At 45.4% G+C, this 27980-nt stretch overlaps 1 pseudogene; it reads right to left on the reverse strand.

Moving 5' to 3' along the window:
• Nucleotides 1–1712: 1712 nt before the first annotated feature.
• Nucleotides 1713–25430, reverse strand: LOC130851957 (condensin-2 complex subunit G2-like; annotated as a pseudogene).
• Nucleotides 25431–27980: the final 2550 nt, after the last annotated feature.

A 27980-nucleotide genomic window follows, 5' to 3' on the forward strand; every position in this document is an offset into this window, starting at 1 on the left:
TTACATTTTCACAAAATAAATCTAGAAGTGGTTTGCAACAGAATACGCTTAAAGAGAAAACTGAAGTAATCACTGTTTCTCATATGTAAATGGAGTTAGAACCCCCATCACCAGAAACCTTAGTGGGACACAAGGCACACAGACAGAGCCGTCTGTGATTGGAGGTGTCCTCTGTCCCCAAGAAACACAAACAGACCACCCTCTAGGTGACAAGTGCTCGCCTGGCTGTGCTTCCTCTTCTGCTCATGAGGACCTCCTCTAGGAAGACCCAGACCACTGCGCAGACACAAGGCAGGCTCACAGGTATGGCCTGGGCGCCTCCATTCCCACACCCACAATCATGAGCTCATTTCACTCCTACGCAAGAGCACAAGGTAAACAAGAGCTATTTACCTCCACGACACACTGTTACGATGAAGCCCACCCACTTCTTGCAAGCACACACCTCACTTTCTCATCCCACCCCCTGCGCACCTGTCCCCAGGTGAGCCTTGCTGTGTGACTCACAGATGCCAGGCAGCCTGTCACCCACTCCCCTTCCTTCTCCATCCCCCAAGCTCCCTAGAGGGTGTGCAAGCCAGCCAACCTCTGAATTCCTGCTGAGACAAAGAGATCAAAAGAATCAGGCGAAATTCGTCTTAATACAGTTGGCCCTTGAACAACGCAGGGGTCTGGAGCGCTGACCCTGCACGAAGTCAAAAATCTACGTATAACTTACTCAGCTCTCTGAGAATGTGGTTCTTCGGCATCCGCGGTTCCGCTCTATAGATTTAACCAACTACGACTGTGCAGTCCTGGGTATTTACTACTGAAAATATCTGTTTCAGTGGACCCATGCAGTTCAGACCTGTGCTTTCCAAGAGCCAACACTGTATTTTATCTAACCCCCATACACCGAAATAAGTCAAACTGTAAGCAACAACAAAACAACACAAAAACATCACGACCCTCTCACAGCCCTGCTGCACCCCAGCTGCAGAGCCTGTGGGGCCTCACGCCTGGGCCACATCTCGAATCAGACTCGCTTGTTCCACTCCTCATGAGGGGCCATGTAGGGGCCAACACAGATCTAGAAAAGTTTTAAGATGCTTCTCCTTGTCTCAAAATTCAGGAATTTTATTCAGACTTATGTTTGATTTTTTTCATCAGTCCCATTGAAAATTTAGTTAAAGAAAACAACAACAACAAAAAAAGAATCTTTAAAATTGCATATCTCTTTAGCCCCAGGAGATTTTCCCGGCGGTGTGAGATGACAGCTTCCCCGGGCCTCCTCCTGGTCCTCCCCCGCCAGGACCCTCCTCGTGGGTGTCTGTCCGGCTCGGGGGCACCCTCCACAGCAACCCCCTGGACCACCTGGGAGCTGAGGCTCCAGGGCATCAGCAACATTTCCAATCCAAGGGCCTTTAGTTCTAGATCATTCTTTTGGGCTACAATGAATTTTTCTTTGAAGACTCTTATCATTAAGTGTCTGACTGCCCCAGCATTGCTACTTCACTAATGGCTGTCCTGTTTCCCTCTCACCGCTCCACTACTGCATGTGTGCAGTTGTTTTTGTCTGCACCCCATGGACGCCTCAGGTGGAGCAGAGATGGCAGACGGTGGGAAGCACGAAGCCTATGGAAGCCACCCCAGCACAGCAGTGAGCAGGCTCTGATGCCCCCCATCCTTTCCGGTCTCCTGGCATCAGTGCCCGATGGCACCAGCTGCCTGCATCAGCTCTTCGAGAGCCAGAGGCCAGGACACTCGCAAGGGCCGACATGCCAGCCAGGCCCCAGCTCGCTGGTGGCCAGAGGGAGGGAGCACTGTCCCACCTGGGAGATGAGACAGAGGGACACATTACACAGCAGGTCACCAATGCCCCAGAATCTAAGACTTATTTTTAATTGCTCCAAAATATTGTCTCCTTAAGTGAGTATAAATTTTAAAACTCTCAGAGAAAAATGTTAGGTTATCTTGGCAAAAGGACCTATTAAAAAACTATACAGTAATCAGCCTCTCATACTGGCCTAAGTTGTCTGACAATAAGGAGACTCTGGTCATCTCTGAACTGAGCACCGGGCCAGTGCCAGGCTGCTGGGCTTCCTGACTTCTCCTCCAAGGCCATGGAATGAGGCTGAGAGGCAAAGCAACCTGCCCAGGACCATAGCATCAGCAAAGGCACAGCGGGCACAACCCAGGCCTCTGACCACCCTACGGGGCTCAGATACCAACAACCTCTCCTGCTGTCCTATGAATCCAGTCATCCTCCTGTTACCAGAGAGAGGACTGAATACACTCTGTAGACCAGAGGAATCAGAATTATCTAGGGGCAAAGTAAATGAACACACAATTTCAGAGCTGGAAGGGACAGTGGCACCCCTGGGCCAGGGTCCCCTGTGTTGCCCACTGAGCTCTGAGTCCCCATGACCCGCCCACCTCCAGCTCCTATGGCCCGAGGCAAGCTGTGCTCACGGCTGGAGATGTCCAACACAGGAGAGGCAGACAAAGCCTTTTAAGAAAAACAGTACGATAAACAATGTACGTTTTTAATTAAAGAGGGGTTTTATTTACGAGTAGTTTTTAATCATCCACACCAAGGTCCCTGGGTTCTGATGCATGCTTCTAAATGAGCTACAAAAAGCATCCAGCTTTAAGTTCATTTTCTAAAGAGACTATTAAAATTACACAAAGTGGAATAAGGTGACATTACTTATCAAAGCTTGATAATAAAAAAGGGGCCACCGTCTCAGGGATGCCCCTGTGCCTCAAGGTCTAATCACAACGTTTAACACTGGGGACACACACACACCACCAAAACTGCCGAGACACAGACACAGTTAATGCTTGCAAACAACTTGCTTATGACACGATTCCAGTTCGTTTAGGGGGAGAAACTCATGATCTAACACAAGCCTTAAGAAACAATCTCCAACTATATCAACACAAACGCATGAGTGCACTGATGAACACATGCTCCTCCCCCTGAGAAAACGTGCGGTTTACACACCTACAGAACGCACACGACGCTGTGCCAGGGCAGTGAGACAGCACCCAGCAGACCAGCCCACAAGACACTAACCCTGCTGCAGGGAAAGCTGCTGTACTTGCTATGAAAACACTCTCTTCCAAATTAATGCCCCACTGCCTACATATTAATTGGACCAAAGATTCCCAGAGTCTTAAAGATGTGGATTTGCCTTAATGTCTCTATGCCAACCAAAATAAATAATGTTTTAAAATACAGTCTTAAATCTTAATTGCTTACTTCCATTAGATTGATTTCTTTGTTTCATAAGTTTTTTTAGGTTTTTTTTTTCCTAGACACTAGTTTTTGTACAGTTTGCTTTTTGCATATTTAAGTAAGAAGCCCATATTTTAGCCTCTACCTATTTACCTTTTTAGGATGTTTCCTCCTTAAAAGGAAGGACTCTGTCTTGTCATCTGAGTATCAGCTTAGCATAGAAAACTACATACAGTTGTAGAAACAATGAAGAAACAGAATACACATGCCCTGCATTTAAATTCTATGAGTACCCTTTTCTCTCCCATAGAGTAAGTTCTGAACTTGTAAGCCTTTTTTTCTGTTAATGTAACTAACACAAAGTACTCGCCTTAAACCTCTGAGCAGGTGCAAACGTCCCTCTTTCCTTACACCCTCAGAGCAGCTCGTACCATTCTTTTCCAAAAAACTGTCCTTGCAGATGGTATTTCTAACAAAGAAATCATGTAAAATGCTTCCATTTCTAAGGTTATGACCATGTCCCATGATAATAACTTATCTAGTTAGTAATTCTGATGGCCTTATTTAATATTCACACTGCCCTGTGTTTTCAGAAACACACAAACACTCTTAAGTTTTCTCCAGATCAGCTCACTTCCCTCTTCCCCACACACCTAGAAATAAAACAAGTTCATAAAACCTAGAGTTTGTTGCATTTCTCCCTCAAAGATCCTTCTTAAACTGCACAGGAAATAGCCAGCAGTCTCTGGAATAAAGCATATAATTGAACACACTTCCTTGGCTCAGGACCAAGGACACCCAATTCCCCAGCTCCAGTGCCCACGTGGGGCTCACAGAGACACGGCGCCAACCCTGGTTGGGGAGGGGAGGCACTGGACGGTTTCCCACAAGGTCCAGCCTTCTCTCAGAGGCCTGGACAGCAGAGGCGGCACCACAGGCCACTGCCCCTCCAGGTCCAATGGGGTGTCCAGGCCCCATGGGGTGTCGGCCTGACTCATGGACTCAGCAAAGGCTCCAGCTTTGGCCCAGCAGCTCCCCCAGTACCTCCCAGTAGACAGGACTCCCTGGCCTCCAGAGACTAGACGGCCAGCAGTCCCGCTAGAAGGCCCCAGGACTTCTCCATCCTGGGAGCGAGGCTCAGCCCTGGGGTGTGCATCCTCCCTAGGGGTAGCATTGCTCCTCACATCTGCTGCTCCCCCACACTTCAGAGTTCACTGCAACCCTCATTAGCCCCCAATCCATTACAGCAACACCCTGATGGGAGCTCCGGACTTGCAGCTTAAGCTGTCCTGTCACCACGTGGTTTCTGCCTCCTGACTAAAACACCACAGACACGCCAGAAACGCTCACCAAAGGAGGCTGGGGAGCCATCTTAATACCTGACAAAATGGATTTTATGGAGAAAAGCATTACTAGAGAAAAAGGGGGATCCCTCATAAAAATAAAAGGGTCAATTCATATGCTCCTAATATCAGGATTACAAAATACATAAAGCAAAACCGCTCTATCAGAAACAGACAGACCCAGCAGTCAGAACATTAGTGAGGACAGAGCTGAGCTCAACCCCATCAACCAACAGGATTCGGTCAACATTTACAGACCCCTGCACCCAACAACAGCACAACACACACATTCTTCTTAAGCTCACATGCAACATCCACCAAGAGACCACACTAGGCCATAAGACACACCTTCATACATTTAAAAAAGAAGAGAAATCCATACAGTGTCTTCTCTCAGACTGCATGGGATTAAACCAGAGATCAACAACAGAAAAGTAACTGGAAAATCAAGAGATTAAATAATACACTTCTGGGATGTTCTTGGTTGCATAGTGGTTAGGAGTCTGCCCGCCAATGCAGCAGACACAGGTTTGATCCCTGGTCTGGGAAGATCCCACAAGCTGCAGAGCAACTAAGCCTGTGCACAACTACTGAGCCTGTGCTCTACAGCCCACAAGCTACAACTACTGAGCCCATGTGCCGAAACTACTGAACACCGCATGCCTAGAGCCCATGCTCTACAACAAGAGAAGCCACTGCAATGAGAAGCCCACGCACTACAATAAAGAGTAGCCCCCACTCGCCACAACTAGAGAAAGCCTGTGGGCAGCAATGAAGACCCATGCAACCAAAAAAATAAATAAAAATAAATAAATTTAAACAAACAACACACTTCTAAAGAACACTTGAGGCAAAGAACAAAAATATTTTAAAATTTCTCTTGAGATTTAACTAAATGAAAATGAAAAGATAACATCAAAATCTGTGTCATGCAGCAAAGGCAGTGCTTGGAGGGTGAGTTATAGCACTGAATGAACAAATTAGAGAAGAAGAGACACCTGAAATCAGCAATCCAGGCTTCCACCATAGGAAACCAGAAAAAAAAAATCAAATTAAATCCAAAGCAGGCAAAAGAAAAGAAGTAATAAAAATAAGAGCACAAAGAAAAAAACAAACAAACAAACAAAAAAACAAAGAAACAAAAGAAAACTGAAGAAAGGAAATCAATAGAGAAAAATGAAAAATCAAAGAAACCAAAAACTGGTTATTTTAAAACCAATAAGCCTCTAGCCAGGCTGAAAATAAAAGAGGACACAAACTACTAATATCAGAAATGAAAGAGGAGGCATCACTACAGACCCCGTGGAAATTGAAAAGACAATCAAAGAACACTATGCCCACAAAGTGGACAAGCTAGATGAGAGGGACCAAGTCCTTGAAAAGCATCATCTGCCAAAAGTAACTCAAGAATAAACAGACAATCTGAATAGGTGTCTATGAAAGAAATTGAATCAATAATCAATAACCTTCCAAAGCAGAAAGCACCAGACCCATATGGATTCACTGGTGAATTCTACCAAATATTTGAAGAAGCTACACCAATTCTTTACAGCCCCTTTCAGAAGACAGAAGGGAAGGAATACTTCCTAACTCATTCTATGAGCCCAGCAATTCCCTAATAGCAGAACCAGACAAAGACATTACAAGAAAAGATAACTACAGAACAATCTCACTCAGGAGCACAAATGCAAAAATACTCAACAAAATATTAGCAAATTAAACCCAACAGTGTATTAAAAATTTATATACCATGACTAAGTGGGATTTATTTTAGGTATGCAAGGCTGGTTCAATATCTGAAAATCAACTAATGTAACCTATCACATCAACAGGCTAAACAAGAAAAATCATATGATCCTGTCAGTAGATGCAGAAAAAGCCTTTGACAAGATCCAACATCCACTGTGACAGGAACTATCTGTAAATTAGGAATAGAGGAAAACTTCCTCAACTTGATGAAGAACATCCATAGCTAACACTGTGCTTGATGGTGAGCAGTGGGGAGCTTTTTCACTAAGATCACTTACAAGACAAGTATGTGCTTGCACCACTCTTCAATACTGTACCAGAAGCCCTAGCTAATGCAGCAAGACAAGAACAGGAAAGAAAGGTATACAGATTGGGAAGGAGGAGATAAAACTGTTTTTGTTTCTAAGTTAGCAATTTTGAAAGCCTCTCTCTGAAGGAGAAAGTAGCTATGTATGGAAAATGGCTTACTGCCCAGGTATATATAAGACTAATTACCTGGTTCAAAGCTCTGTAACACTTAACTGTATGGTGTTCAGAAAACAGCAGGAAGGACTTCCCTGGTGGTACAGCAGTTAAGAATCTGCCTGCCAATGCAGGGGACATGGGTTCAATCTCTGGTCCAGGAAGATCCCACATGCTGATGAGCATCTAAGCCTGTGTGCCATACAGAGCCTGTGCTCTAGAGCCCACAAGCCACAACTACTGAGCCCACATGCTGCAACTACTGAAGCCTGCATGCCTAGAGTGTGTGTTCCGCAACAAAAGAAGCCATTGCACTGAGAAGCCTGCACACTGCAACGAAGAGTAGCCCCCATTCACCGTGATTAGAGAAAGCTAGCACGCAGCAATGAAGACCCAATGCAGCGGAAAGAAAAAAAAAAAGAAAGAAAGAAAACAGGAGGAAAGATACTTTTTCTCTGGCTGGTCTGAGAGTCAAACACAACTCAGAAAAGAGTCTACAGGAAATTGCACAGCATGTCAAAAACTGTATATAGCAGCAAAAACACCTGGCTAGAAAAATAGCCCAATGAACACATTCTTAGCAGTCCCTGTGGCAGCAACTGGCTACCCAGAAAGTAGAAAACAATGCACATTTCTTCAGTCTCTGGAGGGACCTTTTTCATTCCCAACATGGATACTTGTAAACTGGTAATTACATCGCAGGAACGAATGCCCATGGTTTCAAAAATATAGCAAACCACCAAATATAATCTATCTAGGTTTAAAACCATATAGAATGACGGTGGTCCAGTAGTTAAGAATCTGTCTGCCAATGCAGGAGACGTGGGTTTGATCCCTGGTCGGGGAATTAAGATCCCACATGCCATGGTACTAAGCCTACGTGCCACAACTAGAGAGCCTGCACACCACAACAACAGAGCCTACATGTACTGCAGCCCATGCACCACAACTAGAGAGAAGCCCACATGCCACAACTAAGACACAATGCAGCCAAAAATAAAATAAAAATACATACATACATACATAAATAAAATCAAACCATACAGAATGAGTTTGTATGCCCTTACTTTTCCAGGGCAGAATCTTGCAAATAACAGTTTTGTTTTTGTTTTTAAAGCCAGAATGAGGAAGTAATTAAAACATATGCTCCAGGGGTCTTGCCAATGGAAACACTGCTATCCCTTCAATCCCCAGTTTCCTACCTGGCTGTGACCAGCAGAAACGAACGTGTGATCTACAACACGCCTAAAGGATAACGAGTGGTGTTCAGATAGTCACACCTTGTAGATGTCTAGCGCTTACCTTTCCAAGCTATCCTCTTCCAAAGTAATTTCCATGAATGTCTTTAGTTTTCTGTGAACAGTAGCTGCAACACCCTTCACTTTTGAACTATGTTTACCTGTTAAAGACAGAGAATATTGAACACAACCACACAAAAAGCATACACACTCTATCAATGCAGGTACAATTTCAGCAAGACAGAGCCTCCTACTCTCCCCTCCGAGTTAGTGCATCCACTGACCTGCGGAACAGTAATCCCTTGAAAGGGATGTTAGAAGATCCAGGGAGTGATGATAACAGCACTTCAACAGCCATGCCCCCCGGAGTTCTGCCCATGCCATCAGACTTGATCACCAGCACCTTCAACAGTAACGAAACCAACACATGGAAGAGTCATCACCTGTCTGGCAAATATTTAAGTACCTATTAAGTACTAGGTGCTCATCTGCACCCCAACCCCCATCCTAACATCTTCCACATGGAGAATGTCCCTTTTCCTGCAGATTTCTCCCCAGGAGATATTCCCTCAGGCTAGTCTTTCCTGATGCCCGGCCTGGGTCAAACTAGTTACAGATCCTGTCACGAATCTGCAGCCACACCACGCACTCATGCTTATGGGGAGGGCATGTTTTGAGAGGAGCACTCTATGTATAATATCTTAGAAAATAATTTCAACATTACTAAAACTGGGCAAAAAATACAGAAACTTAACAGTTGTCCATCTGCAGGGACATTACTATATTTTACACTTAGGTAAGCACTTCATAGGCATCTGCAATTATTTTCCCAGTACTATTGCAGCTGCCTAGGATACTCCTATCGTCCCAGATGATAGGAGAGAAAATTTAACCAATCTTTATTAATAACGAAGATACGGTGTGTAACAGCTGTGAGACACACGATGCCTTCAATATCCTCAGAAATAACACATGCCTTCAATTCATCTAAAAATGACCTGCAAAAAAGCAAAAAACAACTGAAATTACTCTGTATCTAAACCCTTTATAGAAAGACAAATACAGCCAAGATTCATCAACCACCATGACTCCTAGCTTTCAGGTAGCACGGGAAGCTGACTAAACTCTCTTGTACTCTTCACTGTAGCTACTATGCCAGATCATGCAGGCGAGACACTGAAACCAGAGGGTATTGCTAGAAAGAGAGCAGGGATGTCCTGGTGAGTGAATCAGCCATGCTGTATACTCATAATGCCCACAAAAAAGATTTCATATGTTGCTGAAGGATAATTCATAGCTGTTAAAAATGATGCTTTCTGAAGTTTTCAGTGAACATATCTACTGTTAAAGTTCCACAGGCATCAGACATCTGCAAAACCACCCCTTCTGTAGCCCACCAGTCCAGCATAGGAAACCCTAGAATCAGGTCAGGTGACACCGAATGGAAACCACAGGGTGCTTACCCCAGTCAAGTGTTTTAAAGTGTCCATCATAGGAAGTATCTCAGTGATAAGAACATTCTAAGTGTTTTTCTCTAAATGCACTGTAGTTATGATAAGATAACCAGAGACTATTTGGATGATTATATCTTTCAGAAAGTTAGAATGTCTCTTTGTATGAGTATAATGCAAATATTTTTAATCTCTGATAAAATGAGAAAAAATTGTATAGAATGCTTTCTCTTATGAAAAAAATGCACTTTTGAGAAATTTTGAGAGTAAAAGGAATACAGCTAAAGTTATTGAGGTTACAGCCAGGACAGGAACAAAAGGACAGCAAAGAGAAAGGGATTATCTGACTACATTAGGAGATTTTATTATTATTCCTATTAAACACCTTTAAATCTCTAAAACATGGAAAAAAGAATTGTTCTCAATGGAAGGATCAGCTTGGTTTTCATCAAGAACGACAACATCTTTCACATGTCCCCCCAAGGTCATGTGACTCTAAACACAAAGCATCCCCGGAACTGTGAGGTGCAGCTGTGGGAGAAGCAGACCTGAGTTTTGGAGAAACACTGGGAAAAACATAAAAAATGTGCTGCCAGCAGAAAACCGCCTCCTGAACAGGCAAAACAAAACACAGCAGTTTCAGGACAACACCCCTCACCTTTTGGAGCCGATGGCTTATCTCGACCAGGGACGCAGCGATGAGCGTGGACGGCACACCGCGGTGGACGGGCGTGTCCACGTGCCAGGACTGCACGGCACTGATGAACTCGTGAAGAGAGGTCTGAACAGAATAAAGGAGCTATGAAAAACACATCAGTCACTGTCAGGCTTATAAAACCACTTTCAAGAATGAGGCCTCCTCCTGCTGTCCCCTGGGGACTGGGCTGAGTCTCATCTGCCTGCCCGTGCTGTCCGCACCTTCCCCTCTGCCGCTGACGGGATCCACGGCCAGAAGGTGACCCACGGGACTGAAGCCTGCTGGGAAGGACCTTTATGGCATTCTTTCCCCAGAGCAAAGAAAAATCCCCAAGAATAGGGGTATCAATAACATTAATACCGTTTTTGAAAGGAAAGAAAGATCAAAAAATATCACTGATGTTAAGAGAAGACGCCTGCTATGAGGCCATGTATCCTGAACAAAGCTGCAGAGCCAATGGTGAAAAACGAAAACAATTTTGGCACAAATTATGTAAACAGATCAGACACTTGAACCAACTCATCAAAAACAGGACTATTTCAAATTAATTCAAATATGAACTAGGCTACAGACAATATGGCCAGTAACCTTCAACTACCTCTACCAGCTAAAAACAGAATAAAATTGAAAGTTTCAATAGTTCATAAACATCCTCCCATTTAAGCATTTTTTAAATCTTTACTATTAAGAGCTGAGCACTCACGAGCTACCATGTTCATTCTCTGCTTCTGTCCTGCTGGGGAGCCCTCAGGCTGCTGGCCTGCTGACCTGAACCTGCCAACACTGTCCCCAGACTGGTGGTCAGAGAAGGGCTCTTGGCCACCCTGGCCTCCCGCCCCGGAGTGTGCCACCCTAGGGACAGGGCTGGCAGCACCAGCTGAAGGTGGCACTTCCCCCGCCAACGCCTGATGGCCCTGGTCACCAGGTGGGCGCTGTCCCTCTAGCTCTGGCCCTGTGGGCCCTGGACAGGTGCCAGTACCTGCAAGTCTTCTTCTGGTTGCTTCCTGAAGCCCCACACCATACATTCCAACATTTTCTGAAACACTTTCTGGACCATATCAAACAGCGCTGCGACTTCTTCCTCTGAATCTGCCTTCTGCATCAAGGAGCTTCCAGTTACCTTTTTCAGAATGCTGAGAAGTAATGATACATAAAAAGAATCCCTTCACTGGAAGGAAAGTTGGAAAATCAGTTATTTAACCACACAATTTAGTTGAAATTATTACATTTCTCACTTAACACATATATTACAGTAACTTAAAAGAGAGGGTTGCTAGTGAGCCAATACCAGATTGGTCAGATTAATATAAAGTTTAACAGACAGACATACACACAACTTGCTCCTCTTATTAAATATAAAGCCAATGCCTTGAATAACAGTAACAGCACATGTGGCTCAGGCACTAAGAACCACTGCACATGTGGTTTCCTGAACATCTGGGTGGAGGACGTGTCTTACTCTTTCACATGATGTCAGGTCTGAGAAGAAAGGCCCAAAAGCTTTCAAAATATGACCTAAGAATCTGTTAAATCCCCAAACTGTGTAGTTTATTGGTGTCTTTCTCTGCTTTCCTCTGCGGCAATAATTTGGTAAAATGTTTTCAGTGTGTGGAGTCAATTCTACAATTCATCCTGAGGACCTTCAATTTTCTTTTTTGTTTCTACCCAGACTTGTCTGTAAGCTGCGCTGCAAACAGAACCAGCGGCCGCGCCCTGCTGTGTCCCTGCCCCATGCTGCCCCCGCGCTGCCCCCACTCTACCCCACACTGCACCCACTCTGCCCCATGTTGCCCCCACTGTGCACCCACTCTACCCCACACCACACCCATGCTGCCCCACGCTGCACCCACTCTAACCCACGCTGCCCCACGTTGCCTTCTCTCCGTCCCACGCCACCCCCACACTGCCCCATGCTGTACCCACGCCACCTCCTCCCATGTCCCTGCCGCACGCTGCCCAGCACTGACTAACCTTCAGGTCTGTGTGCGGGGCTGCCTCCTTGGTTGACTGGGCAGGAACCATGATTCCTCCTTACATACATTTACAAATACGAGGGTGAGTCAAAAATTATCCGCACTTGGTTGTATTAAAACTTCTGTAAATTCTACAGCCAAGGTGCAGATAATTTTTGACTTACCCTTGTATATACTATATAAACTATACGTGTATTATTTTTTAAAAAACCTATCACATAGAAAAGCACAGAAGTAATGTTCCTTGTTAAAAGATAAGTATCTAGGAGACAAAGCAGTATGACCTCTCCTACTTTACATAGTAATCACGTGGCCTTGGCAGGGAAGCTCCCTGGTTTACGAAAGAGATTAATATGACACAGAAGCTCTGCTTGAGACAGAGATAAGAAATTAACCCCAAATCCAAATTTTGCTGCTAACGTTAAGTAAAAGAAATGGTCGTGTTCCAGTCGAGTTTGCCCCTCAAAAGACGTACGACACTACCAGAATCAACATAAAGTTTGGAGAGCCTTTGCAAACTTAATTGAAACTTTCAAGAAACAAATCTCTATCTAGAAGAAGGCAGAGGGATACACATTCTCCACATAGCTCAGTCATTTCAGTGAAGCAGCTCAGCAGAGGCTAACGTGTGGAGGGTGACAAGCTCTGAGGACAAGGGGACCTGTCCCCTTGCATCCACCCTCACGGTCCTGGTGCAGCAGGAGAACCTCTTTACTTACTGATAAAAATCTGAAATGTTGAAAGTTTTAATTGGAAGTTATTTCATTATATTCAAGCCACATATGCCTTGTAACCAAAGATATATAGTTAGTGGTTAAGTACAATATGCTAACTTACTCAAGGTATGTCAGGATTCGCAGCTATGAGAAACAGAAAGCCCTCACTGTGGAAGTTTCTGCTGCTCTAGAGTGACTGGTGCACAGGGACGGCTAAGCTGGGGGTGACATTGGCCCAGCACCAACGGTCAGTGTCTCAGGCCAGCATGAGTCCGCACACAAGCAGATACTTGCTAGCCCAGCCCAGGACAGCAGCCACCGAGAACCACGTGGACCCGGGCCCCTTTCTGTCTTAAATGGAGTGTGTTGTCCTGCAAGCCCCTCCTGCCAGGCTCTACACAGAAGGCCATGGTCCCCATCAATTCCCCCTTTTCCTTTGCATTGACAACACAGCCATTATTTACTGAATATTTACTTATTAGGAGCTCAACCTTCCTCGTTGCCGTGATTACTTCTCGGGGCATTATCATTTCCTGGTGCTGTCACACGATACCGGCCCACAGTCCGGCCCAGATATCTTCTCTCACAAGCCCCGTTACTTTCAGTGCCTGATTTTGCAGAACGCGTGGCATTTTCCAAAACACACATTTTGCGTTATAGCAGAAACACGGCACTTTTGTGAACTGGGATGTTCACATCTGGGTTCTGTGTGGGACTCAGCTGTGTTCAAGGACACCTCTTCCAGAGGACACACTTCAGCATGGAGAATGCCACACTCAAATGTTCATGACATGAGTGTGACTGAGTTTTACATTTAAATGTTCTATTAGGACTTTTTCAAGTAGCACAAGTCCAGAGAACAGACTCTGGCTTTACCTAGCTAATCTGCAAAGTATAATCTCATTTGCAACAGGACTATGAAGAATGAACAGTTTATTCTCTCCTGGGAAATCCTTACTGTTAAAATGTATAAATACAAAGATCATTTCAGCTTGGTCAGAGGTAAGGTAAGCTAACTGGCTACACTGGAGATCTAAAATTCTCATTAGCTCCTTGGAAAATTTTATAAATACTAAAAATAGATGTAATCCTTAGGAGAAAATAATTCCTAAATGATAAATCAAGTTTTAAAAATGCAAATTGTTTTTAATGTTTCAATCATTAAGCTTAAGTTTAAAATGCTGTTTTCACAATAGGAAGTGAGAGTTATAAAGGATTAAACACAGGAAAAAGATTTTAAAACAAAAAACATTTGTTCTGTTTAATAGTCTTTGTGGATATTTTAAACAAATAATGTATAATCTTGCTTGTAATTACAGATTAAGGAAACACACACTTGTAACAGTAGAGCAGAGTGACTGCCACCCCACCTCCCATGCAGGCCAAGTGCCAACTTCAGATGTAGGACCAAGGAGAAAAAGATGCCGTGGGGTCTGCGGCCAGGACTTCCCTGGGGTCTGCACGACAATACTCAAGATTACAGCAAAAGACCCTGGAGGACTAACTGCAAATTTAGTGCTGAATTTGCTAAATGCTAATATTTTCAATCTCTTCTAGCAAATATTTAGGCTTAAAGAAAGTCAAACAACGCACTTCCAACCGTCTATGGATCTCAGGAGGAACTAACGGTAGCATTGCAGTGTATAGCAAGATGTTGCAGAAGTTCTGTCCCAACTTGGCAGCCCGAGGGAGGCAGCAGGGTGGGGGTCACAGACCCTGACCTGAGGCAGAGGAGACATCCTGGATCCACCCACACTCTCGCCTGGCCACCACGAGCCAGGGCTGCAAGGCTCTGGCCTGGGCCCTGGTTGGGACTCTGCAGGTAACCCCTCAGCCCAGCCCACCTGGAAGGAGGCCGACTTCTCATTCACTCACTCACTCACCACATGTAACTTGGCCCCTAGTACAGGGGCGTGGATGCCGTGGTATTGTTACCAACTCCAAGCTTGCTCTGCTCACCGCATGACAGGCCAATGAACCGGAGACAAGGTGTTGAGGCAAGGAATACGGCTTTATTCGGAAAAGCCGGCAGACCGAGAAGATGGCAGACACGTGTCTGTCAAAAAACCATCTTGCCCGAGTTAGAATTCAGCCTTCTTTTATACTAAAAAGGGAAGGGGTGTTGTTGGTTATTGCAGACTTCCTGGTGCCAGAATCCTTTGTTCTTGCAGTTGTCCAGGTAGGTTAGGTCACAATGTTCCTATAAACTCCAACAAGGCAAATGTTATTATTCTTTGTTCTGCAACTTTAGTGAATGGAAAAGTGTTATACCTTTAAAGGTCAGAGGTTCAAGAATGGGCTATCCTGTATATTTCAGACTATAAAGCAACATTCTGAACTTGTAGCCAAAGCAACAGAACACAAAGGTTAATGTAAAACAAAAAGATGTAACATGGAGTCCGATTTAGCTCTTCCCTGTAACAGTATTAGTTACCAGGGGTCCTGTCCTTGGGGTGACAGCACTTCCCAGTGGTCCCAAGGAGGGGGGCATTAAACAACTCCTGACTCACACGCAGACGACAACTCTTCTGTGAGCTCTACCACATGGAACCCAGATGGGAGCAGCAGACAGTCTGGGGTTGTGTTGGTGACCACATGGCAAAGCCAGCTGCAATCACACAAGCACTGGAGGAGAATCCTAAAACCTCACTGGAAACTCCGCACTTGTCACGTTTGATGCCAGAAACACCTCTGAACTTACTGGCTGCTGCAGCCTGTTAACTCCTCTTCTGTGTAAGCGACTTTGTGTCACACATCTGTCACTTAAAAGCAAGAGTCCTGACCAGCAAAGTAAGGGAGGGAGAGAGGGACTGGTTCTGACTGCTAGTTGCTCTAAAGTAGTCCTTTAATAAACGAAGTACCTGTTTGCATGATTGCAAGGCTCCGCTGTAAAAGCTGTGTCTGAAACTTACAGTCACCAAGGCCGACCAAAAAGACATCCTTACACACAGTCAGGTAGGTCTGTAAGAGGCAGACATGATGCCGTGATTTCCCAACAAAGGCCACAGAAAGGAAAAGAGGGGACACATCCAGCTGGTAAAGCTCCTGATACCCAAGGTACTACTAGGTATCTCATAGATCAGACGTTTACAAAGATGTTTTATAAAGGCATTTCCATAAAGATACATTAATTCTCATTTTTCTTTCCATAAGAAATCTAGAAACACATTTTATGTAACTCCACAAACATTACTGAACACCTGTTACATGCAATGTGTAAAATTACATTAAAATTATGCAGTTTATGCTTTGTCAAAAGATAAACTCTAAATATTCAGATGCCACTGTAAGTATTTAAGAGGAGCTCACTACTGGACTTCCTAGGTGGCACAGTGGGTAAGAATCTGCCTGCCAATGCAGGGGACATGGGTTCGATCCCTGCCCCAGGAAGATACCACATGCCTCAGAGCAACTAAGCCCATGTGCCACAACTATTGAGCCTGTGCTCTAGAGCCCGTGAGCCACAACTATTGAGCCCATGTGCTACAACTACTGAAGCCCACATGCCTAGAGCCCGTGCTCTGCAACAAGAGAGGCCACCACAATGAGAAGCCCGTGCACCACAAGGAAGAGTAGGCCCCGCTCTCCACAACTAGAGAAAGCCCGTGTGCAGCAACAAAGACCCAACACAGCCAATAAAATAAATAAATTTATTAAAAAAAAAAAAAAGAAGAGCTCACTACTGACTAAAGTTACAACTTTAAATTAGAAAATAAACCCTGGAAGCACATCACAACTTGAAGAAGGGTTTCTGTGTCTTAACACTTCTAACCTGGATAATCTGTTGATAAACGACCCTGTAAAGCGTCAGATGTTCTTCTTGATCTTGGATAAAAGATAAAACTTTGCTTTCTAACCAAACCCCAGTGTCTTCCAAAGTGGACAGGTAAACTTTGCCTTCTGAGCAGAACTGTCCAACGACAACAGAAGACAGGTTAGTCATGGAGCCGCTGGGCCAACACGCTCTGTGTTCTGACCTAAGGTGTCCACAGATGCACCATGTGCTGAAGATGGACACTCAACTGACAATGCAGGCTGAAGGCTCACAGGGCAGGGCCTTTACTCAGGGGGTGAGGGCTCCCACCTGGCGATGGCAAAATTGATTCCAGATCCACCTGTGAAATAGGACATCTTCAGGCCAGGCGCTGGCTGAGCAGATGGTACGTGTGTCAAGTGTCCTCCCTCCTCCAAGCCTCCTGCAAAGGGACAGGAAGACGACTTTTCACAGGTGCTACTGGAGGAGCCCTCAGGATCCAGCTGGTCCAGCCCTTGCCTCCTGCAGCAACAACTCCCGCCCCCCTGCGCCCCCTAACCTCTGACGCCTGGTGCTGGTGTGCAGGAGTCTCCGGCACGACCAGACGCGGGCAGCAGTGGCAGGAACAGGCTGCTTCCGAGGGCTGGCCTGGAGGAGATGGCCAGGGAGCCAGGATGGAGAAAGGAGATGAGGCCTCACAGGAGTTGCTCCCCAGAGAGCCCTAGAAAAGCCTGCCAGGACTCAGGGGCCGGGATTCCCATGTCAATTAGCAGCACCAGAGCCAGGCGGTCTGGGGGTGGTGGGCAGTCTTCCTGTCAATGGGCCTGTCCCGAAAGACAGGCTCATCCTCGAGTCAGACTCAGCAGAACACTGGGCTCAGAACCGGACTTGGTAGAAGGCCCAGGGCCCGGGAATGTTTACCGAGTCCCATCCCGCCCCTAGGTGAAAATTTTATACTACAAACATGGAAAACTTAGATTCTACTCTATCACTCAACTTCCACAGTGTCCATATCTATTCCACAAAGTTACCCTGGACGTTTCAAGTGCTTTCAAAAGACGGTTCAGTTTCTTCTGGGGCACGGAGAGCAGGCACTGGTGATTCTTCGAGTGGGTCGGCAGGTCCTCCAGGTAGACCAGCACCAGCCCGGGTCTGACTGGGCAGGTCCTGGACCCTCACTTTCCGCTTAGACACGAGTTACCCTAGGAGAGCAGAGAGATGGACAGCAGGAGAGCACGTGAGTTCCAGCACATAGCTAATTTAACAGATGACAAATTTTAAAGATGACACAGCTGTACCTTGCTCTGAGGCTGTTCCTCCACAGCCAGGCACACACGAGCTCCAGGGTGTGTCCCACCTGCCCCCAGGAGCAGAGACAGTCCAACGAAACAGAGGAGCTCTTGTTTGCTGTTCCTTTCTCTTGGTTTCTTAGCGTGGAAATCACACCACAGCTGAAAATGCCACATATATAAAGGCATAACTAATATCTCAACAACAACTTCTCACTTTCCTAAAAGGTGGGGAAAATGAAGCAGCTAAAAGCTAAGGGTACATAAGCCCCTCATATCGTGTGAACTCGTGGACATTCTCTACCTCAGGAAGAACACGTCGTTTTCCCACAATTACTGTGCAGGACAAGGTCCATTACAAAATGCTGACTTTGCAAGCAGCTTCGAGGGCCCCAGATGTGAGGCACCGAGGACACACCGGGCACACACAAACCTTAGCCTTTTGTTTCTGCGTTGCCTTTGTCAGACTCTAGAGTAAAAATTCCTAATTTGGGGGGAATACTTTTTGTTTAGCATCAAAACATTCATATTTTTATAAATATGAATAAAAATAAGTAATTTTTAGTGAGTTAATAACTAACACCCTAGAGCAACACTGCCCAATAAAAAACACCATGTGAGTCACAAAAGCAGGCCACATGTCACTTTAAAGGTTCTAGAAGCCACATCTAAAAAGGCAAGATTAATTTCAACAGTATATCTTATTTAGCCCAACCTACCCGCAACATCCTTTAAGATGTGGTCACTGTAGGAAACTACTGATGAGGCACGTTATGTCCCTCTTTTCACACCAGGTCCCCGAGTCTATGTGCACCCTGCACACACAGCCCGTCCCAACCCAGACACACGTTCCAAGCGCTCAGAGCCACATATGGCCGAGGCTCCCGTCTCACCACCTGGCACCTGGATAACGCCCGACTCTCAGTCCCTGTGGTGGCTTCCTGTGTCCCTCAGCAGCCCTGGACCCTGTCATGGGGGAGGAGGTAGGCGGCAGCACTGGGGGCTTGAAGGTCATGCGGGCATCGCCATGTGAGACCGGAGCACAGGGAGAGGGCAGGCACCTGAAGGTGGCATGGCCGAGGCTGGCATCAGGAAGGCCAAGATGGAGAGAGGGGTCTTGCAGCGATCTTCCTGAAAGCGTGAAAAGACAACAGAAACAGGGAATGTAAACACTGGGATCCTGAGGGCCCCTTGACTCCCAGGAACCTATTGTCAAAGCTGCTCAGGAGGAGCTAGACTGATACTCTCAACGCACAACAGGAGGGCTTCACCCCACCGGGAAGCATCAGGTTGATAAGTCTTCTCAAACTTGTATAGGACATTTTACTACCTTCTGTGATGTATTATTTGTGCAAATATTTATTAAGCACCTACTGTGTGCCAGGAGATCCTGGGGATACAGCAGTAACCAGAATATACAAAAGTCCCTGCTGTCAAGTCACTGACTTGAAAACAAAACTGATGAAAGGAAAAAGAAAAAAACCAACTCTATACACTCGGTATGTCCTGAGTATAAAACTCAAGGGAATGAAACTAGTCAGAAAAGTTCTTAAATAAAACCATCAGACTCAGGTTTGGCTACCTGGCCAAACCCGAGTCCCATCAGACCCCACACCCCAACCAGTGGGGACACCACAGGGAGGAGAAGGGCTTGTCTGAGGGCAGGGCTGCGGTAGGAACCAGGTGAGGGGGCCACCTCGGGCCTCATGGCAGCCCCCTCACCACCACCACTAGCATCACAGTGACAGAGCAGACAGACTCCATCAAGATCACATAATAGGAAATGCCCATGGGTGGATGAGCGAATGAAAGAAGATGGATCCTGAAAGGAAAAGAAACAACAATTTTCCTGAAAATACACATGAAACAGAAACAGGAACAACGTCCCAATTTGGTCTGTAACTAATTTCATGCAGTCAGAGTGAACACACCCTCACCCCCAACTCCCAATAAACAAAATGTTTTCTTAATGTTGCAATGGTTGGCTGATAGCCACTCCTGACTCCACTGTATGTGTGGCTGATAGATGGGTTATCCACTTACAGCCTGACCACAAGGTCCTCTGAGGTACTGAGGGCAGAGAAGCTCTCTGGCCAGAATCATTTGGAATTAAAAGACTTAAGTAACTGCCTCCCTTTTCTTAGACGCAGCTGGGCCACACTGTTCATCTGTCATCTCATCCAGTATCCTATGGCCTCCATGTTTATCTTCTATTTCTCAGCCCAATGTGATTATCTGAGCCTTTAAATGTCCTAGTGACTGGGCAGCCTAGACTGTTTACCTTCATAGACAGGTCACGTTTGCATTTCAGAGGCAGAATGGAGCTTGGAGATGTAACAGTCACAGAAACACAGCTCAGAAAAGGTCACATAAGCAGTTGGAGAAGAACCAAAAGTAAAATTTACCAAGATAAAGGTGATTCATAAGACCTATGACCTTTCTATATTTAAGCCATGCTTTCTTCATAATTGGGAATAAATTTGCATTTATAAGTAGCAGCTTTATTTCCATAAATTTTGAGATATGGTCTTGGTTCAGAAATAAAAAGTCAAAGAATGAGGAGATTTCCTTCATCCAAACAGAAGTTATACACACAGTTCTGTCTGTCCCAATAACACAAACAGATGTTGCAGATACATGTGCTTAGAGGGTGTCATCAGATGCCTAAAACTGCCCCAAAACCAAGGTGCTGCTACATCTTGATATTCACAAACCCCTCTTCTCAATTCCCAGCAAATCAAACCAGACTTGTAAATAATGTTGCAGGCCGTTAGAGACAGAAAACCAGTGCTCCCCCAGACATGTCTGTGGGTGCTAGGATGGAGGCTGGAAGACACATAGCCCTACCCATGAAGGGTGAGAGGCCAAGCGTCCCTCAGGGTGGCAGCGGGCTCAGCCCCTGACTCTGCAGATGGGGAGCAGGTCCAGAGCCTGGTTCTGCACAATCGTGACCCAGCACGTCTACTTAGCAGGGTGGCCAGTCTTACCTTAAACCTTTCATGTCCTCCGGCAGCACTGAGTCGAACTTGCTAACGGTGTACACTTTGGCCTCTTTGTTATTCCCCATACTCCTGTGAATGCCTCTCCAGAGAATCACAACGATCGCCATGGATGCAGCATCGCTTACGGACAGTGTTTGGTCCAGAGTCTAAGATACAAAAAATCGTTCTGTAAAAGAATCAAATCATAACAATTATTAAGAGAATAGCACTGTGTCTAAAAGCACATCTCAGAATTCCAGACCTGAAGCAGAAGTGGAAAGGACAGGCAGATAGAACTCCCAAGACTGTGGCGTGACGTCTGATGGGATCAACGCCCCCTCAACCATGGGCTGCTCTGGGTTGTTTCCAAGTAACAGACCTATTGACACCTTCCAAACTCAGGCTGGCAGGGAGCCATTGCACTGCTGTGTTCTGAGTGTTTTCCAGTGATTCCCTCATCTGTGCAGAGTGGAGGCCCTACATCCTCATCACCACACGCATGCCTGCCTGTGCTCCAGTTCAGATATGAGCCCTGTCCTGTGACCGTGACAAACTCTGACATCCTGCAAATAACCACATAGACCACTTTCTGAAAGGGGATTACCTTGAGATGCAAAGCATGATTCATTTCAGGTGTTGGTATTTTTGTGCTACTTAAATGTAAGGGGAAAAGATGGGGGGGGGGGCAGATGATTATTGAGGGTACACAGAAAAAACAAAAGTAGTTGCTATATAAAATTAGATTTTTCAATAGGCACTTAATATTTGGAATCACTCATGGCTAAATATAAAAAGCAATGAAACTACTAAAGGCTTAGAAACTACTATGAGAATGATACAAATAACAAATTGATAAAATTTCAATCTATTTTTACTTTTTACATTCTAATGTTTAGCATAGCACTCTTATCATTAAAGTGCCCTGATAAAGCCTTTACAAAAATATGCTAAGTTCCTAAGTAAGATTTCATTAAATAGAAAGCACAGATTTTTAGTACATAGCAATGGGAAAAAGTAAAAGAATCAATTCAAAAAACTTTGCTTTTAGCCATTATATATTCTTAGAATGACAATATCCAGACAGCAAATTGTATTTCTTTTCTACTAAAGGTTACAATGGAGCTATGTATTTCTAAACCCTTGTGTTTTCTAACAGTATAGAAACAGACCTAAAATATTACAAAATGCAAGCTTTCTCAATAATGTCTAGGTTTAATAACGGGGTGGAGGGTTCCTTCAATATTTAAAAACTGTAATGGTTTTTGTTCTTTTGCAAAACCATTTCCACCATCAGCACGAGTGTGCAGGGGTGGCCCAGAGGTGCAGAGCCCTGCGAGCCTGGAGCTGGCATCCCAGCGAGGGTTTCTGAAGTTAAAGTATCACTTTCCTAAAAATTTCTGCCCACCCAACCTATATATTGAGGGGAAAACCCTGAAAAAGAGGAACTCGAATTCCACCAAAACTAAAAGCAGAACCAACTCCAAGCTCCTGGCTGAGGATTTCTGGAACCCAGGCTGAAGAGGCCTGTGAGTTGATGGGTCCGCTAGGCAGACTCAGCCCTTAAGGAAATATCAGGCTCTGCTCCCTCCTCCACCTCTGCCTCAGTGGACGGAGAGGAGATGCTTAAATGGGTGGCTGGTGGGGTCCGGGGAGTGGTCCCCCCAACCCCAGGGGTAGGCTGACTGAGCCCGCAAACAGCCCAACCACACAGCCCCAGCCTCAGTGCAGAGCGACCCTCTGGGTGGCAGGACACCATCCAGGGCGAGGCCGCCGGAGCAGGGCTCCCAGCCACGCAGGAGCCTCACCCTGCGGCCAGCATGCACCACATTTCAGCAAGAGGGCCAACTGTCTTTTGTGACTTTCGTTTTTTTGTTTTAACTGAAGTATATTCAATATCCTGTGACCTTCTTTTAAAGGCCAGTTTCCAAATCTACATAGCACCACAAAAATTCCCCAAACTTTTACTTTAGAGGTACATAAGCATGAGTTTGTTTATAAGCTTAAGATACTGTTTGTAAGTAATGTCTTCTATTTTTTATGATATAATTGGTCACTGATTATTCTAAAGAAAAACCAGCTTGATAAATTACTTTTTTTTTGGGGGGGGGGGTACACCAAGTTCAATCATCTGTTTTTATACACATATCCCCGTATTCCCTCCCTTCCTTGACTCCCCCCACCTCGAGTCCCGCCCACCCTCCCCGCCCCAGTCCTCTAAGGCATCTTCCATCCTCGAGTTGGACTCCCTTTGTTATACAACAACTTCCCACTGACTATTTTACAGTTGGTAGTATATATATGTCGGTGCTACTCTCTCGCTTCGTCTCAGTTTCCCCTTCACCCCCTGCCCCCTCCCATACCTCGAGTTCTCCAGTCCATTCTCTGTACCTGCGTCCTTGTTCTTGTCACTGAGTTCATCAGTACCATTTTTAGATTCCGTATATGTGAGTTAGCATACAATATTTGTCCTTCTCTTTCTGACTTACTTCACTCTGTATGACAGATTGTAGTTCTATCCACCTCATTACATATAGCTCCATCTCATCCCTTTTTATAGCTGAGTAATATTCCATTGTGTATATATGCCACATCTTCTTTATCCATTCATTTGTTGATGGGCATTTAGGTTGCTTCCATGTCCTGGCTATTGTAAAGAGTGCTGCAATAAACATTATGGTACAAGTTTCTTTTGGGATTATGGTTTTCTTTGGGTATATGCCCAGGAGTGGGATTACTGGATCATATGGAAGTTCTATTTGCAGTTTTTTAAGGAACCTCCAAATTGTTTTCCATAGTGGCTGTACCAACTTACAGTCCCACCAACAGTGCAGGAGAGTTCCCTTTTCTCCACACCCTCTCCAACATTTGTTGTTTCCAGATTTTGTGATGATGGCCATTCTGATCCGTGTGAGGTGATACCTCATGGTGGCTTTGACTTGCATTTCTCTGATGATGAGTGATGTTGAGCATCTTTTCATGTGTTTGTTGGCCATCTGTATGTCTTCTTTGGAGAAATGTCTATTTAGGTCTTCTGCCCATTTGTGGATTGGGTTATTTGCTTTTTTGGTATTAAGCTGCATGAGCTGCTTGTATATTTTGGAGGTTAATCCTTTGTCCGTTGTTTCATAGGCAATTATTTTTTCCCATTCTGAGGGTTGCCTTTTAGTCTTGTTTATGGTTTCTTTTGCTGTGCAAAAGTTTTTAAGTTTCATGAGGTCCCATTTGTTTATTCTTGATTTTATTTCCATGATTCTAGGAGGTGGGTCCAAAAGGATGTTGCTTTGATGGATGTCATAGAGTGTTCTGCCTATGTTTTCCTCTAGGAGTTTTATAGTGTCTGGCCTTACATGTAGGTCTTTAATCCATTTGGAGTTTCTTTTTGTGTATGGTGTTAGGAAGTGTTCTAATTTCATTCTTTTACATGTTGCTGTCCCATTTTCCCAGCACCACTTATTGAAGAGGCTGTCTTTTTTCCATTGTGTACTCGTGCCTCCTTTGTCAAAGATAAGGTGCCCATATGTGTTTGGGCTTACTTCTGAGTTCTCTATTCTATTCCATTGGTCTTCCTTTCTATTTTTGTGCCAGTACCATACTGTCTTGATGATAGATTACTTTTTAAAAAACAATTTTAAACAAAGCTGATTCCCCAAAATTCAACCCCAGGATGTGTCTAGCAGAATCTTAGGGCAGTGGCAGTGAATAAATCCTTCTGAGCCCCACCACCTATCAGTTGTAAAATACAGTGACATCCAGTTGTAAAATACCCACGTGTGCCACCCCCAGATCGAAATAAAATATACAGACCCTTAAGGTGAAGTTGTCACCAATAATAATTTTTCATTTGTGTTAAATCCTACTCAAACTCCACAATTAACTACAAAGGATACACAGGAATTCTTTCTAGAAAATTACTATGACCCTCCAAAATAATTAGTTGAAGTATCAGTACTACAGGAATAAATGGATAATAAAAATATTGCTAAGGTAACAGCTTGTGGAAGTAACACCTCTGCCTTGCTCCCCTGCCCTTTGTAGTCACCTTAGGAGAAGAAGCCCGGCCCCGGCCCCGCCCCAGGAGGCGCCAGGCGGCAGCGGAGGCAACTGGACTCACACTCACGTTCTCCTCCTGGCGCTCCTCAGGGTCCTCCCAGCGCTCCTCACCGTCCTCCCCTCACGCACTCGCTTGGAGCCCTCCGGATGCAGGCATTCAAGCAGTGGCGAATCACATGAATCAGCTTTGCTAGAACCTGTAAGACAACCAATAATTAATTTACGTGTTTCTTCAACAAAATTTTCCAACAGTGACATTATAATCCCAAATAACTCAAGTGTTATTTTCAGGGGCCGCATTAGGAGCCACTCTGCGCACGAAGCAAACACAGCAGGCTCGCGGGCGTGGGGCGACGCACCTGTTGTGGGTGCAGCTGCCCTTGTGCCTGCCGGTAGGACCTCCGCGCGTCGCCTAGTTCACCTGCAGCAGCGCACGAAGCGCTCGCTCCACACCCCCTCGGCCTGGGTCACGGGCAGGGAGTTCAACTCCAGACGGACCAGGGGCATATTTTTCAAAACTGGAGGAAGCACACCTACAGAAGGAAACCATCAGTGGTTCCTGAACCCTTGAAAGCATTGTAAGCAAAATTTCCAGAGCATAATTAAAAAGGAGATAATTTTTACACTCAAGGAAATTCATCTCAAATGACTATACCAGTATCTGTGACTCTTCTGTAGATAAATTAAAATAAACCCATATTTTAAAAAGCACTGACATGTAAGGCAGCTAAGCACAAGGCTGCTAGGGTGTTATAATCCATCAGGACCATCCATGGATTCTCAAGTGACAGTTACGATTATCAGTCTAATAATTTAAAAATTTATAAAACACAACTTTGGGCCCATTAATATGAAAAGCGAATTCAAGCATTTACAGCAGGTTTGGCACAGAGAACTAAAGAGAGCCCCCCGTTTCCCTCCCTGGACACAGAGGCACCCTCACAGGGTCACCCCTCCCATCAATCCCTGGGAGCTGCCTGGGTGGCCACAGGACTCCTCCAGCCACCTCACAGCCGTCGTCCACACCTGCACGTGGCAGGACTGTCCTGCTGCCCCTCAGCGCAAAAGCATCAAAGCTGTCCACTGCCCACAGAAAGGGGCCAAACTTCTCAGCAAGAAACTCAAAACAAGGGGAAATACCACAGAATAATGAAAATAAAATAGACTTTGACAGTGAAATGTTCAAATTCTGTCTCTGTCACTTGTGCAAACACTTACACTCATCTATGTAATAGGGACAGCACCACTGACACGGACTTTTCTCAAGGGCCTAGCTCCCACAACCATGCCCTCCTTCCAGGACTTCCAGTGAATCTTCCTTATCAGCACTCAGGTGTGTTCCCCGTCTCCTCCCTACCCCTCCCCAGGCACCAGCTTCTGCCAGCTGCCCATCCGGCCCCTTCCTCAATCCCATGATACCTTGGTCCACCCTCCAGGTCAGAAGGACCTTGTGCATTCAGACGGACACCTCCCTCCCCTTGGAGAGGATGTCTGAGCATCTGGCACTGTGACAGTTCCCCCAGATGCTTCCAGGACACTCCCACGCACACACTTGGTGTTTCTGAAAGAGTCACTGCAGGAAAGACAAATGCTGCCCCACAGCCACGCCACTGGGTGAGTGCAGAGCAGCCAGCACAGCAACAGATCCCAAGGAGGGAACCGAGATGCTCAGGAGAGCAAGGGCTTTTCAAACTTCAAGACCTCCCAGAGTTCAGACCTGCTGAAACCAATACACTCAAGAAACACTGTAGGTCACAGCACTGCAACCCGACTGAGGGGCAGTGCCTAAAAGAGAGGGTCTTCACATTGAAAAGCATGGCTCCTGAGCACCCAAGGAGACCAGACCACCTTGAACGGAAACTAGCGATCGGCACCTACACCAAATGCCAAGGTTCCAGGGGTGATTCTTGCAAGGAACATTTCCTGCAAGTCTGCCTTTCCAGAAACTCCCATATTAGCCTATTTTAATTTGATTCACTCTTTCTAAAAATGCAGAACAATTCTGATTAGTTCAGGGTTCTTCAATTACCTGAGGTTTTATTTGATCCAAACATACTACCCACAGGTTGATACTCACAGCAGAGAACACCATAAACAAACTTGCTAACTGGTGTTTCATTCCTGATGTTAAAAATAATTGCATATTAAGAAACCCCCAAATTGTTTTTTTTTTAATAAAGACGTTTCAATATTAGTAACTGTTGATTTGGCCTAAATCTCAGCTATTGTATACGAAAAATGTCGAATTTCAAAACAAACAGTTAACAACTTGAAATCCTTGGCACTTACAATGAAAATTATAAACAGAAGCCTAATTAAGTTGGTAACTTCCCCCTGGCCATAGGACATAATTTTATCTAATCAGCTTTAATTATCTACCATGTATCAGTCATCCAGTCCAGGGCCTTTGCACATGAGATGTGGCTCCTGGATCCCAAGGGCAGCCTGCCAGGGCTTAAGGACAGAAAGGAAGGACACCCCTCTCTCCTTCAAACCATCATGCAGGAGGCCAGGGCTGTGCCAATGTGCAGTAATAACACAAGCACGACAGGTGTCAGACAGCGCAGCGGCACCCTGCCTATCACGCCAACCTGGTGGACGTCAACCTCTCCCTGCTCCCGTTAGCTGCCTCTCCACAGGACTGTCAATCCTGGCCTTGATTTTCAAGGAGAATTTGCTGGTGTGCCCATAACAAACCTTTGCAGAGATCTCACAGCTATATCACACTCTGCCTTGCTTGTGCGAACCAAGGATTAAGATGAAAGAGGCACCTCATGAAAACATGACGCTTCCTTTTCTGCTCTTGCTGCCCCCCAAACCCCAAACTCTCCAGTCACAGATGTTTTGTCCAGGTCTTCCCCGGCCCCTCCCCTGTTCTCCCTGGAAAACCCATAAACTCAGAACACCTGCTCTGCCCACTGCCTGGCAGCCGTCACCTCCGTGACCCTCTGCAAGCGGATGTGCGCTGCACACAGAACACTACGCCAGAACTCCAGCTTCAAATTCAGAGCTACACTTTCAATAGGCTGTCATAACAAATCCAATCAAAACTGTAGG

The sequence above is a fragment of the Hippopotamus amphibius genome, chromosome 4 (assembly GCF_030028045.1).
Source record: "Hippopotamus amphibius kiboko isolate mHipAmp2 chromosome 4, mHipAmp2.hap2, whole genome shotgun sequence".
NCBI lineage: Eukaryota > Metazoa > Chordata > Mammalia > Artiodactyla > Hippopotamidae > Hippopotamus > Hippopotamus amphibius.